This window comes from Schistocerca americana, chromosome 8 (genome assembly GCF_021461395.2).
Source record: "Schistocerca americana isolate TAMUIC-IGC-003095 chromosome 8, iqSchAmer2.1, whole genome shotgun sequence".
NCBI classification, from domain to species: domain Eukaryota; kingdom Metazoa; phylum Arthropoda; class Insecta; order Orthoptera; family Acrididae; genus Schistocerca; species Schistocerca americana.
In genome coordinates this window covers 158,363,697-158,382,474 of record NC_060126.1, presented here as the reverse complement: position 1 = coordinate 158,382,474, position 18,778 = coordinate 158,363,697, and the positions used below count along the sequence as shown (strand labels likewise).

General features: G+C 42.7%; 1 protein-coding gene and 1 pseudogene across 2 annotated transcripts in view; one reads left to right on the top strand and one right to left on the bottom strand.

The window, feature by feature from the left end:
* Nucleotides 1-9,099, bottom strand: part of LOC124545218 (fatty acid synthase-like) — a 435,708-nt gene extending 426,609 nt beyond the window's left edge. Inside the window, exon 1 of one of the 2 annotated variants that reach the window (XM_047124086.1) lies at nt 9,017-9,099. The gene's annotated coding sequence lies outside the window, so the exon portion shown is untranslated. Of the gene's footprint in view, nt 1-8,939 lie in introns of both variants that reach the window. The other variant, XM_047124089.1, reaches the window with a different exon arrangement.
* On the top strand, nt 2,262-2,379 carry LOC124546407 (annotated as a pseudogene).
* Nucleotides 9,100-18,778: the final 9,679 nt, after the last annotated feature.

Genomic DNA, 18,778 nt, shown 5'->3' with positions numbered 1-18,778 from the left:
CGCATACTGCCAGTGAAACAGACATTAAAAATAGAAGAATAATAAAAAAGGACGACATAGTGCTCACGAAACCGTACTGGATACATCTAGACGACCTGTATTCGAAGGAGACAGTGCTACGTTATGCCGCCGACAACTCCGCATCCGGAGTATATTCTGTAGATATAACTGGATCTGTAACGCGACTTTTAAGGCAGCACGGAAAAAGATGACGTCCAGGCGAGGACGCCGGTACTACAGACGTAGAACAGGCTCTCAATGGGCATGGATGGGGACGGGAACTGGACGCAGTCAGCATGAGAGTTTGCAGAAATACTGAAAAATCCTCTCTTCTTCTTCTTCTTTCGTTTTGACCATCTTAGGACCACGTTAATTCGTTTCAGCTTCTTTTCTTCTAATCTCTCTTTTTTCCTAATATTCTTTCATTCTCATACTTTGCAACCTTCTTCGTTCTTATGTCCAAGATGATTTTCTTCTGGGTCTCATTCTTCCCTCTAAAGCTTTGAAGGCCTGCATCTCAGATTTAAAAATCGCCCTGTTGTATATATCTGATTCCTGTATTCTCATTTCTTCCATATTTGTTTGAATCTCTGGGATCCATCGTAATTTGGTTTTCTTGTTCATCAGAAATTGTGTGATTCGCAATGTCCATTCTGAGGATGTGTCTGAAAAACATGCTCCTTCTTTTCCTGATGAATTCAGAAATTTTTTCTATCTCGGTATACAGTTCCTGGTTTCCACATTGACCATCTTCTGTTCTTCGAGGTCGTAATATTCTCCTGAGAATCTGTCGTTCTTCAAGCCTCTTGATCCCTCCGGTTCTTGCTGAGTATTTCTGCTGCATATAGAGCTTCAGGGCGGATCACTGTTTGGTAATGTTTCATGTTTTCATTTATCTAAATATTCTTCTTATTGTGGGTGTTGATAGTTTATATGCTAAGTTCATTTTGTTTATTCGTGCTCCCATTGCTTCTTTTTCGGTCAGTCCAATGTCTATCCATTCTCCAAGGTGTTTGAATCCCACCACTTTCTGAATTTTCCCTCCTTCTATTGTCATCCATTTAGGAGCTGCCGTGATGTTTGTCATATATTCTGTCTTCTTGATAGACAGTCGTATTCCACCCAGTCCTTTCATTCTTTGTCGCCACTCTCTGATCACCTGATCGAGGACACAGTTAAAGAGCAAAGGGGAGCGTCTCCCCGTCTCACCCCGGTTTTAATCTTAAAGGCCTCCGACAGTTTTCCTCTGAACTTGGCCTTGGATGTTGTGTTGCTTAGGTTCTGCTTAACCAGTTCACTGGATTCTCTATCCAAGGTTGTCTCCCCTAAAATTTGGAACAGTCTGTGTCTGTCTACGAAATCACAGGCTTTCTTGAAGTCTGTGAATGTAAGCAGGAACTTTTTGCTCCTCTGCTTTTGATAAGCGATTATCAGTTTAGATGCAGGATCTGTTCTGCGCATGATCTCTCCTTTCTGAAGCCTCCTTGGTACTCAACAGTCTGTGGATTTAGTTGTTGTTCTACTCTACTTAGCAATGCTTTTGAGAGTACCTTATAGGTCACAGGTATTAAAGAAATTCCCCTGTAGTTCCCAGATTCCATCTTATCGCCTTTCTTGTGTATAGGATGTATTAGATCCGACGTCCAAGCTCCTGGAAGCTGCTCTTCTTCCCAGATTTTTGGTATAATTTGTTTTAATTCTACGATCACATTCTCGTTCGCATACTTTACGAATTCTGCGGATTGGGGACACTGCAAGAAAGAAGTAAGTCATGAAAACTCTATCTGGCCCCTCTCACACTGGCGACTTCATTGAGGCCATTTCAGTTTAATCGCTGTTATGCGCGACTATCGAGTGTTGAGCCACGCGGTTGAAACGCCGGGCACACAACTGACTGTGAGCCGCGTGGCAAATCTCCGTAACAAGAGCTGTCTGTGCAAGCCAGTTATGAAATTTTTCTGTCTATTTTTTATCGAAAAGAAAATACAGACGTGAACAAAATTATTATATGTCTTTCACACATATCTTCTCAAGCATTACGTTTTTCGATCTTATTGCTGTAATCCTAATTTCCTTAACCCAAACAACAGGATGAAGTTCTACTTCAATGACGAAAAGCTCCACGTCAAGAGTGAGAAAAGCACAGAATTCTTTAAAACGACGCAGCAAGTGCGTGTGATTTATCAATAACAAAGCGCTAATAAACGACAAAGTGCACAACCACCCGAGGCAACAATTTACCCCCGCCCTCTGTAAGCGCGGGAAACGGCCTTGCCGCAGTGTATACACCGGTTCCCATCAGATCACCGAGGTTAAGCGCTGTCGGGCGTGGCCGGCACTTGGATGGGTGACCATCTGGGCCGCCATGTGCTGTTGCCATTTTTCGGGGTGCAATCAGCCTCGTGATGCCAATTGAGGAGCTACTCGACCGAATAGTAGCGGCTCCGGTCGAAGAAAACCATCGTAAAGACCGGGAGAGCGGTGTGGTGACCACGCGCTCCTCCTACACGCATCCTCAATGAGCATGACACGGCGGTCGGATGGTCCCGATGGGCCACTTGTGGCCTGATGACGGAGTGCTTTTTCTGCAACCGCACTACTGGATTGCCATGTGTGAAGAGTCAAACTCGGCTGAATCGTCGCAACCAGTTGTGCGGACCGGCGAATACGCAGCGGATTGCGCGGTAAAATCGATCTAACCGGGAACTGCATTAAAATGAAGACAGCTACTCTCTCGCACGGCCCATTTGTCCGACTAAATCGCGAGTGTATAAGTTATCTAAAGTTCCGAGAGCATACGTTCCAGGACGACTCAAGAAACACGCTACTAGCTTTCACAAACATCGTTTGTAATCACCGTAGCGGTGAAAGCCTATATGGTAGCTCGGATAAATAATAAGTACTGAATCGAATCTGTGAGGAAAGAAAACTATGGCACAACCATAACGTCTGCAGAAATTTCTCCAAAAGGAGGCAAGATTCCGGAAGTTCCATTTCTTAAAAGAACTGATTAATTAAGTTGGAGAACGCGTCGTGCCCTAAGATTTAAATTTGACAGGAAGTACACGAAGTTTATTGTTTATTAAACGTTTGGTAGTTAAGCAGTCAACATTTAAAAAAAAAAAAAAAAAAAAAAAAAAAAAAAAAAACAGGCTACTGCTATATCTGTAATATAAGTATGTTTCGTTAGTATATCTAAACTACATCTTTTTATAGTATTAATATGAATGTGTATGCAGGAAGCCTTCGAAAACAGCCTGTCAAATCATTCAGTAGAACCATCTCTTCACAGCTTTGAACTCAATCAAGATGATTTTCAACTCCGTTGTTTGCCACGTTATTGCATATACATGGCAAGTGGATTGTAGAACTTATAACCATACGCCTGGATGCCGTGCAGTGTTTCACCCCATATGGTGTAAAAACAATATAATTTAAGAAGATACAAACACCTTTTAAACCTCGATATTTCATCACTTTTTCCTCTTGGCGAAACCAGAAATTTGTCGACATTCCGTATTTGGGTCCTTAGATGAAATACAGGGGAATACACCTACAGTATAGCTTGAACATGCTTTTCACACTCTGCTTGGTCTGCTGTGCCAAACTGAATGAAGTCTTCGCAAGCCTTGGTGGGTCACATGCAGATTAAAATGTGCATAAGTGAAGGAGCTGTTTTTGTGAGAATTTGGGGATGTGGTCATGCAGATAAAATGGAGACACTTTCATACTGTGCTTGGTGTTAGAACTGCTCGTTTCTGTAATTCGTAACAGGCTGTACAAGGACCAATCAAATTCTCGAATCTGTTAACAAAAATTGGTACCATTTGGAATCCTATGTGACCTGTTCAAGGCGTCTGATTTTGTCAACCATGAAATTCTGCTAAATAACGCAGACTATTGTGGATTAAATGGAATAATGGGGACATGGATTCAATCCTACCTTACAGATAGGAAACTGGCAGTAATGGAATCCCAACTTTATCCAAGTGGGGCACAGTCAACACTGGAGTGCCTCAAGGCTCGGTATTGGGACCCTTACTGTTTCTTATATTTACAAATGACCTCCCACACTGCACCACGTCATGGAGTAAGTTCGCCCTATTCACTGACGATACTTCTCTTCTAGTTGATAAAGCAACAGGAAACAACCAGGAAACATCTGCGAACAATGCATTTGACGACATTCTGAAATGCTTTAACTGTAATGGACTCTCTCCAAACATAAAAAAAACTCGTTATGTTTCATGTGGTATGTGAAGAACCAGGGCATTTAAATATAGAATATAACGGATAACAAATACAGCAAGTGGACTCTCCCCGCCATTTTCTAGGACGACGTGACTGTCGAGTGACTTACGTTAGTGGAGGTAGCCCAAGTGCACTTCCTTTCCCGCCATTTTCTTAGGTTAGTAGAGATAGCCCAATTGACCTATCTTCCCGCCATTTTCTTAGGTTAGTAGAGGTATGCTGCATTGTCCTGATGGAATTTGAACTTCCCACCACTTTCTGGGAGAGGGGGTAAGGTTAGTGGAGGTATCCCAATTGACCTATCTTCCTGCCAAAATCCAAATTTCCCATCAAAACCCGCCATCTTGGATGATATCATGGCCACAATCTTGGATGACGTCATCGCCGCAATCTCGGATAACTGTATTTTGTGCCAGAATCACCCTTGTCCCAATACTCCTGGGGCACATGGATGGTGTAGTAGTTCTATGTGACCCAACCTGTAGTTACAGATATGCTTGCTTAGGGTGATGTTGCGTGGGTGTACAGTTTAGGCACAACATGTAATACGAGCGTAATTCCGTATACGGGGCACCACCGATCTGTAGCCTCTGCTACCTTTTGTAGGTATAATATTTACGTGTTTCTTTCTTGGAGGAGGAAGGGGGGAGATCGTAAGTCTGTTGCAGCTTCCCTATCGATCTGTGTGAAGTTGTTTATGAATGGCAACTATAGCATATTTTCCCATACTGTATTCGGAACTCTAGAGAGATCTCTTTCTCGTCAAACAACAAATACCTGACCATTTAACTAGTTTTACGATAGATCATTATATATGCAAGTACTGGTATGCTACAATCTTGGTTAAATGTGTTACTCTAATGTTTTCATTGAATGAGGCAGCAGAAGTTTCTGTGTTTCTTACTAGACTCTTGAACTCGTCTACAGTATCTACCAGCCTCGAAATATCCTCACACGAACGGTTTGGCGATCTGATTATTGCTCACATTAGACACGCTATTTCCCTAGACGACGACTAAAGTAAAATTTCTCAGTAGATTCAATACCATAGGCAAACTGGTCCACTTGACGTTACTATACTTGGGGAACTTAACATTGATGCATGCTCCAGCAGCATTGCTAACATGAAACTTGTAGATGATAAACTTCATACAATCTCAGAAATATAGTTGCCATGGATACCAGAGTCTCAGATTCTTGTTCTACCATGATAGACTATGCAATAATTAACTAAACTTCTGAATATACTGCTAAGTTTCGTACCATAGATTTATGTTACTCAGACCACCTTGCACAACAGATAGAATATAGAAAAACAGCTCCTAAAATAATACCAAAAACGCTTCAAAAGAAACGAGTTATGAGCAATAGTAATATAAACTCTCTGAAAATAAAACTAACTGAGGAGAAGTGGGATCGAATCTACAATATGGAACGATCAAATAACACATGGGATGAGTCTTATGACATCCTACTGGGACATTTTGATTCCGTTGTCCCATTACAGAAAAGCAGACAGGGCCAATACACAGAGTGGAAGGAATAACAAACTCAGACTCACCCATCTTTATTAAACTCAGGCAAAATATTCATGACCTGAATGTCGTGTACAAATCAACAAGACTGTACATTTTCAAATAAAAATATGATACTGTTAATAAAACCCTTAAAGCAAACTTTCAAACCTTAGAAAAGAAGTCCACAGTAATGAAATATCTCAAACTACAAATGTAAGAAAGACGTCATGGCAAATGATCAATAAGTAACGAAAAACCTCCACAACTAGGGACAATAAACCCTTATGCACTATACAGAATGGTAATATTATAAAGGCACCCAAACCATTATGTAACCTCCTTCATAAACATTTCATAACACTAACAGGAAATCCAACACACTGTGCAGGATGGAAGTATGGGCAGGCGGTGGGCGTTACGGAATGATTAGGATTATTTTTAGAGAAAGGCCATTTATGGCGAAAGTATGTTGAAAGGGATTACATAGGCCTAGGGAGGGTGAGGGTGAGCCAGAGCTTAGAGTTTGGCGAATCATTGTTCGCGAAGCTACCGAAGGTTCTTGTCTGCCTAAGTGCCGCAGCACCGGGAGAAGAGGAAGATGTTCAATACTACAGGGCGCTCATCCTGCCCGCGGGTGAGCAAGAATACAAGAGAGCGGGCCCGACGATGGGCGGCCGGGTATATTCGACGCACCACGCGGCTTCCTCCGCCCTGATTGGTCAGGACCGAGCAAACCGTGCGGGCGGCATGGAACTTTCCAGAGCGTTGCCTGCTAAGCGACGTCTGAGGCGGCCTTACTTCGTAAGCACATGAAAGAGGCGCGTGAACAAGGCGCCCTTCCTCGGTGCTCACTTCCTGTTACTAGACCGTGGGACGAAACAATTTACAGGCAGCTAACACTGCCGGCTGTGGCTTGGCCATAATGGAAAACTGAAGTTACGATTTGAAAGTTCATATAATATAGAAAAATCTCCTACTGTCTGGCTCATCCTTTACAACACATTTTAGAAATGTGCTGAGAGATACTGAAGGACACTCCTCAAGCAGTGAGTTTTGAATCTAATGAGGTTAAAGAAAATGATATGAGAAAGATGATGCTCACATTAAAGAACAAGTACCAAGCTGGATGGGATGATATGTCAAGTATAGTAGTTAAAAATGCATGAAAGAAATAGTTAAACCACTAATGCCCCTCATAAACTGTAGTATTAGAGAAAGCACTTATCCTAGCAGTTTAAAGATAAGCATTGATAAACCAGTGCATAAGAAGGGGAGTACAAAAGAGGTTTCAAACTACTGCCCAGTATTACTGATCTCTACCTTTCGTAAGGTTTTTGAACTGGTTATTCTTTCTCAGATCACTGATTATTTTACAAATAAGAAACTGATAACAGAAACACAGCATGGCTTTAGGAAAGATCAGTGCACAACTACTGCAGTTCCTGGATTTCTCTATAAAGTGTGCACTCTCCTAGACCAAGGTATGAAGACAGCTGGCATATTCTTAGATCTTCCCAAAGCCTTTGACTCAGTCAGCCATGGGTTGCTCATTACAACATCAAAAACTCATCTATGCAATTACTGACCACATACTTGATAAATCACAATCAATGGACTAAAATTTCATGTAAAATAGATAACGAGGTAATAAATTTCCAATCGTCTAGAGGTAAAGTAATCCATGGGGTACCACAGGGATCTATCCTTGGTCCCTTTCTCTTCTTGTTTTATGTCAATGTCATGGCACAACCCTTCAACTCTTATCTAGTAACCAATGCTAATGATACCTCCCTCTTATTTTCTGAAAAAGACTTCGAGACATTACATTCAGTTGCAACTAAGGGTGTGACGAAAGTAACTGCATATAATCTACATCAGGGTCTAAACACCAACATCAGTAAATCCCAGCTACTAACATTTAAAGCAACTAGCTCTCATGAGGCTCAAATAAACAATATTTGTGGTATTACATCAGCAGAAACAGATAACATTAAATTTGTTGGTGTCCATCTGGACAAAAATCTCCATTGGGTAAACAACATTAGCTCTGTGTGAGAGAAAGTCAGCAGTAGCTTGTATCTTATGAGTCAATTGGCAAAAATAGTGCCAACCCAAACACAAAAATTGTTTACCATGGGACAATTTATCTATTTCTTAATTATGGTATAGAACTGTGGGGTTGTGTGGCAGACTTGCATCTGAACAGGATATTAACGTTACAGAAAAGTGCTATTACGTTAATGAATGGACTAAAGTTTAAAGACTATTGTTGTGAAATATTTGTCCGACATAAATATCTAACAGTGTATTCTTTGTATCTGTATAAAATTATTATATATTTTCTGAATGGTAAAAACAAACTAAATAAGTGCAGTGATACACGTAATTATGATACTAGAAGTAAAGGGAACTGCTTCAGGCAGAGGACAAAATAAACATAGTTGACAATAGTCCTTATATTAATGGTCAGATGTGGTTCAACAAACTGCCACAAGCTTTGAAAACTTGTAAACCAAAGCAGTACCAAAGAAAGTTTAAAGCCTTCTTAGTAAATAAATGTTGCTATTCATCCAGTGAATTCTAATCTGCTTGCCCTCTCTTGTAACACGTAATATAATTAGAATACTAAGACAAATGCATGTACCATTACTGCACGTAAGTGCTATATGTAGTAATCTACTCAATCTATGTATGACGTTTGCGAAACACATCTGCTTGATGGCCTACACACAGAAAATGTAAATATATAAATAAACGTACGCGAATATACCCAGTATGCTCTGAAGTTGCTGCCAACTTAACTGAATGGGAACGCTATTGCGGGAATAACTAACCGCGGAATAAAATAGTGCCGCACAACCTGCCCTCCAATTTAACCGATACTCAGTCTATTCCTCCGTTAGCTGACCCTGGATTTAACCCAGATTGTACAACTGGTCCTATATGTTTTACCTGGTTGGTTTTCCTCATCCCTTCTTTGGAGTGAAGACAACGGAGAATACCAACAAAAGCTCTTCCCACGCACCATAAGAGAATGGTCTGGTAATAGAGTGAAACAGGACTTACGCAGTCTGTACGTGGTCTATATCAGAGCCTCACTATGTATAGAGATTTCCAGAGTACGTAAGCAGATGTAAAATGAATATGTCTCAGATCCTGAAAGACCTTTACCTATAGAGCAGCAGTGAGTGTATCCAGAGTGGTGATGTTCACATCAAAAGAACACAGAAGAAAGTTTGTTTGCGTACCGTTGTCGACAAGTTGTAGAGTCGCACCCTGCAACAGTCAGCGGCCTGAAACACTACCCACAAGTTGAGTGTCGTGTGGCACCACGCAAACAGAATGGACACCCCACCTACCAGTCAATTTAATTCATCAATCGCCTGACGCTTCGGAGACTTCCGTGCGGCCATTGTACGCTAATGGCTCCTCTAGCTCGCATAATTAGTTGGCCGGCAAGTCTTTCAATGGTAATTGGAACTCTGCGGACAATGAAAGCATCGCAAATCACACCATGTACGTCCCGAAGCGTTCCGAAACGAAAATTTGGTTCCTGGGCTAGACCTTCGTTAGGGGGCGGGAGAGCAATTCCTTAAGATACATCACGTTATGTGCGCGAATTGTCCTGCATGTGGAAGTAACACTAGGCAATTAAATAAGTGAGCTTAGAACCTTTACAAGCTTAAATACACAGTATTAATATTGCACAATAATATTTATTTAATAGTTCGTTATAAACCGGCTTTGGCTTCTTAGGCCATCGTCAGATAACTTGATACTAAACAGATAGTTCGCACAACTTCAGTGAGAGTTCATAGCTTTACAAAGATTGTTGCACAAAGATATGTGACATTTAATGACTATACCGGTACAAAACACTAGCATAATGTAATACTGAAATAGACTCTGAACAAATAAATGTTATATTACTGTATTTGAAAGTATTAAAACTGTGTGAATGTAAAAGCCGAATATTTTGTACAAATGAGTAATCGTACAGCCTATGTCAGGCTATGTCATGTGGACAAACTAATGAATTTAATGAACAGGCCTTAAAACTGGAGGGGGGGGGGGGGGGGAGGAAGAAGTAAGAAGTCTATTGAATGTTGATGTGGAACAGTTATAACAAGCTTATTATATAATGTTCAGAGAAATAATAGCTGACTGCTGCTACTTTAGTAAGGGTGACCAATGGAACTGTGTTTGGTCATTAAGGACCAGGTCAGGATTGCTTGCGTAGTGTTTATTAACAGCTAGAATTTTGCGAAGCTTTAGTTTTATGCCTTTAGTTCTTCTATGGAGAACATCACATTTCATAAGATATGAATGACTTTCATTCAGAGCATGGTCACCAGAAACAGAATTTTTCTTTGTCAGTCTCCAACTTCTTTCATGCTCAGTCAGTCTAGTTGTTATAGTCCTTTCTGACTGGCGTACATATAATTTGTCACATAGATCGCAGGAAACCCTATAACTTCCACTCCGTTCTAAGAGTGGAATCTTATCTTCACCGTTGAACAGACGGTTGGGAACAGTATTTCTAGTGTCAAAAGCTGGAATATATTTGCTGGATTTTAGTTTCCTGGCAACGACCTGTCAAGTCCTACCAACATACAGTACTGGGGCCCATTTATTATCAATGTGATTTTGTGCTTTTTGAGGAGAGTAAAGGACTGCTGTTATCCCCTGCATCTTCTTTCTACTGAGTGTGTTGTCAGTTTGGGTAGGACTATAACCATTGCAGTATGGTATGTCTTTAATTGTTTTCAAAATCTGGTTGGTTTGGGGTGTAAATACACTCCTGGAAATTGAAATAAGAACACCGTGAATTCATTGTCCCGGGAAGGGGAAACTTTATTGACACATTCCTGGGGTCAGATACATCACATGATCACACTGACAGAACCACAGGCACATAGACACAGGCAACAGAGCATGCACAATGTCGGCACTAGTACAGTGTATATCCACCTTTCGCAGCAATGCAGGCTGCTATTCTCCCATGGAGACGATCGTAGAGATGCTGGATGTAGTCCTGTGGAACGGCTTGCCATGCCATTTCCACCTGGCGCCTCAGTTGGACCAGCGTTCGTGCTGGACGTGCAGACCGCGTGAGACGACGCTTCATCCAGTCCCAAACATGCTCAATGGGGGACAGATCCGGAGATCTTGCTGGCCAGGGTAGTTGACTTACACCTTCTAGAGCACGTTGGGTGGCACGGGATACATGCGGACGTGCATTGTCCTGTTGGAACAGCAAGTTCCCTTGCCGGTCTAGGAATGGTAGAACGATGGGTTCGATGACGGTTTGGATGTACCGTGCACTATTCAGTGTCCCCTCGACGATCACCAGTGGTGTACGGCCAGTGTAGGAGATCGCTCCCCACACCATGATGCCGGGTGTTGGCCCTGTGTGCCTCGGTCGTATGCAGTCCTGATTGTGGCGCTCACCTGCACGGCGCCAAACACGCATACGACCATCATTAGCACCAAGGCAGAAGCGACTCTCATCGCTGAAGACGACACGTCTCCATTCGTCCCTCCATTCACGCCTGTCGCGACACCACTGGAGGCGGGCTGCACGATGTTGGGGCGTGAGCGGAAGACGGCCTAACGGTGTGCGGGACCGTAGCCCAGCTTCATGGAGACGGTTGCGAATGGTCCTCGCCGATACCCCAGGAGCAACAGTGTCCCTAATTTGCTGGGAAGTGGCGGTGCGGTCCCCTACGGCACTGCGTAGGATCCTACGGTCTTGGCGTGCATCCGTGCGTCGCTGCGGTCCGGTCCCAGGTCGACAGGCACGTGCACCTTCCGCCGACCACTGGCGACAACATCGATGTACTGTGGAGACCTCACGCCCCACGTGTTGAGCAATTCGGCGGTACGTCCACCCGGCCTCCCGCATGCCCACTATACGCCCTCGCTCAAAGTCCGTCAACTGCACATACGGTTCACGTCCACGCTGTCGCGGCATGCTACCAGTGTTAAAGACTGCGATGGAGCTCCGTATGCCACGGCAAACTGGCTGACACTGACGGCGGCGGTGCACAAATGCTGCGCAGCTAGCGCCATTCGACGGCCAACACCGCGGTTCCTGGTGTGTCCGCTGTGCCGTGCGTGTGATCATTGCTTGTACAGCCCTCTCGCAGTGTCCGGAGCAAGTATGGTGGGTCTGACACACCGGTGTCAATGTGTTCTTTTTTCCATTTCCAGGAGTGTAGTAGGCAGTGCACCATGGAAAGGTAGCCTGCATGTGTTATCGGGTGCATGGAACTGGGTGGTATTACTGTGTCTGCTGAAGTTATTTTCCTGTACATAGCAAATAAATACTGTTGGTTACTGATGTCAATGATGAGGTCTAAAAAGTTGATAGTCTCTCCTTCCAACTCCCTTGTAAACTTAATTTTACTGTCATGTGAATTCAAATACTGAAAAAATTGATTTAATTGTCTGTTGGTACCTGCACACACACACACACACACAGCACATCATCCACATACCTCGTCCAATATTCTATTTTAAAACTTAGCGGCTCTTTATCTAAAAATATTTGCTCAAAATTATCCATAAGCGTTTCAACAAGTAAGGGGGTCATTGGGAACACCACTGCTATCCCATCTGACTGACTGTACAGAGCCTGTTCAAATTGAAAGTAATTTTGCTTTAAGCATGTCTCAATTGCCAATCTTAGATCTTCTGTAACCACTGTATTTCTTCTGGTTTTATGTAACAATTATGTTAAAATTTCCATTGAGTATCCAACAGGAATAACGGAAAGCGGGGTGTTAACATCAAATGAGACTAGTTTTGAACTAAGTGGAATGGGTACATCTTTTAGTTTCTTCACTAATGCAAGGGAATTATCAAAAGAACCTTTTTCCTTGTTACAAAAACGAATACGCTGTTTCTGTAAGATAATTTGTTCCTGAATCGTCTTCTTCTTTTTTTTTTCCTTTCTTCTTCATTTGCCTATTACCTGCCTCTACTTCCTGCGGTTAGTTACTATTTGATCTCTTCACTTCTTCCGTCTTCTTATTTGATCTACAACACTATTTCCGCTATGGGTTGATAATTGATTAATGTTTCGAAGATTCTATTTTCATTCATTGTTGAGACACAATCTGTCCACTTGTTTCTGTACTACTTGATCTACTCATCTGCGATTTTAAGTCCCAGTTATTGTCCGATTGTTGTGTTCCTTAACATATCATGTAGTCTACAGTCAATCGATCTTCTAGAAAACTTCATTTCCGCTGCCAATATTCTTCGTCCAGTTCCAGCAGTTGTTTTCTAACTCTCATTCTCATTAAGTATAGATGATATTGCCAGTATTTTGTAGAATTGTATTAGCGTTTCTTTCGTCATATTTCTACTCAGTGTTCTGTACGTGGTCAAATTAATACAAGGTGCGCCTGAAAAGTTCGGTGAATGGTATCAGAAAATAAAGAAACAAGAGTTAGGAACAAAATACTTTGAAATAATCAATATTTGCTACAACACAGAGAGTGAAACGAAATCTGCAGGTGTCGAATCCTGCAGAATAAGGAGGGAGCTGAAGAAGTCACCTTGGACAGAATGAGGAAGTTGAGCACGAGGATCGCAGTAGGCAGATGAGCATTCTCGTGGGGAAAATTTGAGTACCACTCGGTTACAGTTATAGATGAACCCGCTGGATGCGTTGCAGCAGACATGTCAAAACTCCTTCGTAATCATTCGCGTTGAAAGTTTGATATCTGGTAGAAATTCGTGATAAATCAAGCCCTTGCTGTCCACAAAGTCGATCAACAATGTTTTTATTTTGTGTTTTCTCAGCCGACGTTTTTGGGATGCTGGGAAGACGATGAACACAATACCATTGACTGTAGCTTGGTCTCCAGACCGTGTTGGTACGACCGGGTCTCATCTTCTGCATGATGCTTTCCAAAAACTGCAGATTCCGGTCAGACATGACGATGAAATCTGTAGTCTTTTCGATCCGAGATTGCTTCTGTTCATCTGTCAGCATGTGCAGTATAAACCGGGCAAAAATCTTCCGTTATTTCAAATGCCAGTGTTGTAAAGTGCTTACATTGGCTTTGCTTACCTTCAGCTCATCTGCTCTCATTCTGAAAGACAGCCGCTGATCATCCGGAGACACCCGTCGCACTTGTTCGATGTTTTCTGGGATTCTACTTATTGACGGTCGACCCAAACACGGCTCATCTATGACACCTTCCTTTCTGTTGCTAAACCATTCAATGACGAATTTTTTCTGCATTAACACCGTATGCTAGTGCAAACATTCGACGAGCCTCCGTCGCCGTTTCCCGTAATTTGAAGCAATACATCGTCTCAGCGCGTCACCTCCTTTTTGCAACGACAGTTCTCCCACTGGCTCCGTTGACTTGGTCACAGCGTTACCACTGCTTCACTTTAGCGATTTGCACGACAGGAGGTGCCTGTAACATGTCTCGCAATGTGTTTCCGCTGGCGTCTCGTTCTAAACAGCGCGGTTTCTAACGTCATTCACCAAACTTTTCAAACGCACCTTGTATAAGTGAATTTTTTTGTCAGTATGTCTTTTCCGTTTGTGGAAGAGATGATATCTCCCAGGAATTGGAATTCATTCACTCTCTCTAGTTTTTGGCAATTTATTACAATCTTGCTTGGGAGCGGGTCTTGCGCTTTGAAAGACGTGATCTCTGTTATTTTGGGTATGGAATTGAGTTATAGCTCTAAGTAGTAATATTTAATTTGTAAATGTCCTTGTGAATGACATCCTCGCTGTCAGCTATAAGAAGTTGGTCAGCAACGAAGAATGTTGTCATTAGATAATTTGTTACCAGAAGTTATTGTTTAAAACTCTGTTTCATTTATACATCGTCTCATGATATCGTCAGCACAGATGTTACAAGAGCATCAGATGCATGCCGCAGTCCTAAAATGGGTGTTACATTGATATTCTCTTTTCCGGAAATGGCCATTCTCGTGTTGTGGTACAATTTTTAGATCAATCTTAGCAAGCGCTATGATAAGCCTGCCCGGCTAGCCGCACGGTCTAACGTGCTGCTTTCCGAGCGGAAAGGCGTGCCGGTCCTCGGCACGAATCCGCCCGGCAGGTTAGTGTTGGGGTCTGGTGAGGAGGAGGAGGAGATTAGTGTTTAACGTCCCATCGACAACGAGGTCATTAGAGACGGAGCACAAGCTCGGGTTAGGGAAGGATGGGGAAGGAAATCGGCCGTGCCCTTTCAAAGGAACCATCCCGGCATTTGCCTGAAGTGATATAGGGAAATCACGGAAAACCTAAATCAGGATGGCCGGACGCGGGATTGAACCGTCGTCCTTCCGAATGCGAGTCCAGTGTGCTAACCACTGGGTCTGGTGAGTCGGCCTGTCTGTGGATGGTTTTTAAGGCGATTTTCCATCTACCTCGGCGAACGTGGGCTGGTTTCCTTTATCCCGCCTCAGTTACATTGTGTCGGCGATTGCTGCACAAACCAAACACCACTTCCACGTACGCGTTCACCATAATTACTCTACGACGCAAATATTTGGGGTTACACTCGTCTGGTAAGAGACGTTCCCGGGGACCGGGGGAGGGGGGTCCAATGGGGGCCAAACCGCACTATAACCCTGGGTTCGGTGTGGGGCGGTGGTGGGGTAAGTGGACTGCTGTGGCCTATTGTGGGGTTATGCAACATTGAGGGCTACTGTGGGATGAAGTCTCTCCATCGTTTCTGGGTCCCTGGTTTAATACATACAAGTAGTATGATATACCTCTCTTTTCTAGTATTTCGCATAACGTTCTTCTGGCTGTATTGTCAATAGCTGTCACGTAGTTCTACATGCTTTTGAATTATTTGTCGACGAGAAAAGTGGTCTCATGATAGGACCTACCAATCCCAAACCCAGTTAGTCTCTCTAACAAAATGTTTTCTAAAATCACTGGTTTTGTGTTACTATCTACGAAAATACAAGGCAGCTATGATTAAACTTACGCTACTTTGTAGGGCCCCATAACAAACGAGTGATGGTAGGACAATGAAACTTTGTGAAAACATTTATAAATACATGCGGAAGAGAAATAACGAATAAACCAGTGAAAGAAACACATTTCAATTTCCACGCGAGAGAGTACCATTCGTTAATTGCGAATCATGTTCATGTTCCAGGTTACAAACATTGCTCATTGTGACGACCACCCGCAATTACGAAAGCGTGAAAGTGATATCATTTCACACTTGCATCCAGCTTTCCCAGCCATGGCAACAGTAGCGAATTGGCCGTCGGCCTCTCCCAGGAACAGCCCCCAAATACCGGCCGTTGTGACCGAGCGGTTCAGGCGCTTCAGTCCGGAACCGCGCTGCTGCTACGGTCGCAGGTTCGAATCCTGCCTCGGGCATGGGTGTGTGATGTCCTTAGGTTGGTTAGGTTTAAGTAGTTCTAAGTCTAGGGGACTGATGAACTCAGATGTTAAGTGCCATAGTGGTTAGAGCCATTTGAACCATTTTTTGAGTCCGCAAATCGCCAGTTAATTCGAGCACCCGAATCACGAGCTTCAACTCGTGCAGAAAGAGAACTTCTCCGTATGCAGCGATACTGGCGAAAAGCAACAGAAGGGCTGCTTTTGTTGTGATAAAACAGCTTTACGTCTCCGTATGCGGCGATACTGGCGAAAAGCAACAGAAGGGCTGCTTTTGTTTTGATAAAACAGCTTTACGAGTAAAGTCATGCTCATTTTGTTCAGACCCTTGTTGACTGTCTGCAACTGTAATCAGACTGATGATTGCGTTTCAACCCTACGTTGCTATTCCAGTAGCACCGGTACCTAACGGGAAATCGTGACCCTACCACTTCTAACAACGAAAATCATGTAGCACACAGTCCTATGGGTACCCTTATGGTAAATAGTTTTCCGTCTACAACGGCCCGAGTAGCGAAAGAATAATTACACAGGATGTTCGGAAATTCCCTTTACAAACTCCTATGACTTGTAGAGGGGACTGAGTACATAATATTTTGAATAAGAACACATGTCTGGAAACGTACCGTTCAGACGCTTAACCATTTACTTCTGCTTGAGGAATTGAATTAGGCGTGAAATAGACAATTATTAGGCAATAATACGAAATGAAACATAACAGAACATTCTTACATCACTTAAACGCATTTGTTCAAAATGGTTCAAATGGCCCTGAGCACTATGGGACAACTGCTGTGGTCATCAGTCCCCTAGAACTTAGAACTACTTAAACCTAACTAACCTAAGGACATCACACACACCCATGCCCGAGGCAGGATTCGAACCTGCGACCGCAGCAGTCGCACGGTTCCGGACTGCGCGCCTAGAACCGCGAAACCACCGCGGCCGGCAAACGCATTTGTTTTTATTAACCTTTAAACATAATGTGGTTATCTGATTCCAAAACAAAAAAGAACCAAGCGTTCTTTACGTGCAGAATAGTACTGATGCATTACAATAGCGGCTCGATGGGGCGAAAGCCGACGTTAATACAGACATTCTACCTACGACGCATATTCTGGTACACACTGATACCTTCCAGTCTCCTCTATATCTCTTTTGCTAAGCAACCTTCCCTTCTACAATAACCTATGAAACCTTCCCTTAGGATTTCTATCTCTTGCTTAATAATAACAAATGAAATCTTCCCTTTGAAATTAATTCTCTTTCTCAATCTTCCCATACAAATTTAAATGCTGCTTATTAAAAGTTATTTTCTGATTATTTCGACGAAACATAGAATGTGTCGTCGTCATGGCCCTCAGTCGTTACCTGCAATACCCCAAAACAGTTCCTTACCTTTTTCACTGTTACTGGATCGCCATCTTACTGCTACATCGAACTGCGACATGAATATACTTACTCTGTTTTACTATACTCTATTAGCTGCTGGTGGGCTGTCATTATAAGTGGCTGTATTTATTACCAAAGCTGACGTTATTCTTTAATAGCAAAGCTGACGTTATTTTTTAATTAATTTGACTGAAGTTACGTAATTCATAGTTAAACTTTTTCTTCATAACAATAAAATTTTGCAAAGTTTTACGTTGATGGTTTTTGGGATGGATTATAATCAATAATGCAATATTGCTGGCAAAAATTAATTATATTCTGAATGAAATAATTTTACAAACGTTCAAATGGGAGTTACTTTTTACAATAAACTTACAACTAGCATTGCGCAAACATACCTTCAGTAGTCTTGAGTTTCTCAAAAAAATAATTCAATAATATTAGTTCCTCTTATGATAATAGTTAGCTGATGTCTCTGTACACCCGTTTATAATCTCTTGTAAATCATAGCTGATGGCTGGCAGACACACCGCTCCTCTCAACCTCTCGCTTCACACCTGCTACCGACTCACTTCACATGTCGCTTGCTACTGACTTCCTACGAACGCTAAAGTGCGGTCTCTCCCGCCAACAATGCTTTCTGGAGCAGACAATCCCTGCTACCATTACAAAATGTATCATTGCGCGGTCTTTCCCGCTCTTTTCTTAAAATGTATCCATACGCGGTCTCTCCCGCCCTTTTTAAAATTATGTCGGTGTGCGGTTTCTCCTGCCAACGATACTTTGGTGCAGACATTCCCTGCTACCACAATTATTTGCAACATGACAAATATTAATTATTCCTACTTAATCCTATTAATAAACTATAAACATCTTTCACAAATTGTGGTTTGACAATAGACAATAGAAATATACACGCCTTACAACACTCTCCATCCCACCTGCTGTGTCTTCAGTTTCTAGTGCAGTGGCCAGAACTTGTGGCAGTGGATCTCCCTCTTTCACGTAAATTAAACTTTGCATACAATGCCGCAAGAAGTAGTCCATAGGAGTTCCGCGATCGCGATGGTCACGCGGTTGGGCCACCTTGGCCTATTCATCATTAACCATATCGTCTGTTGAGAGCTCTCCGAACTGCACGTGAGAAACGAGATAGTGCACCATCATGCTGAAACCACTTTTCCTGACGGACATGGCTTTTAAAAACGGGTCCAAT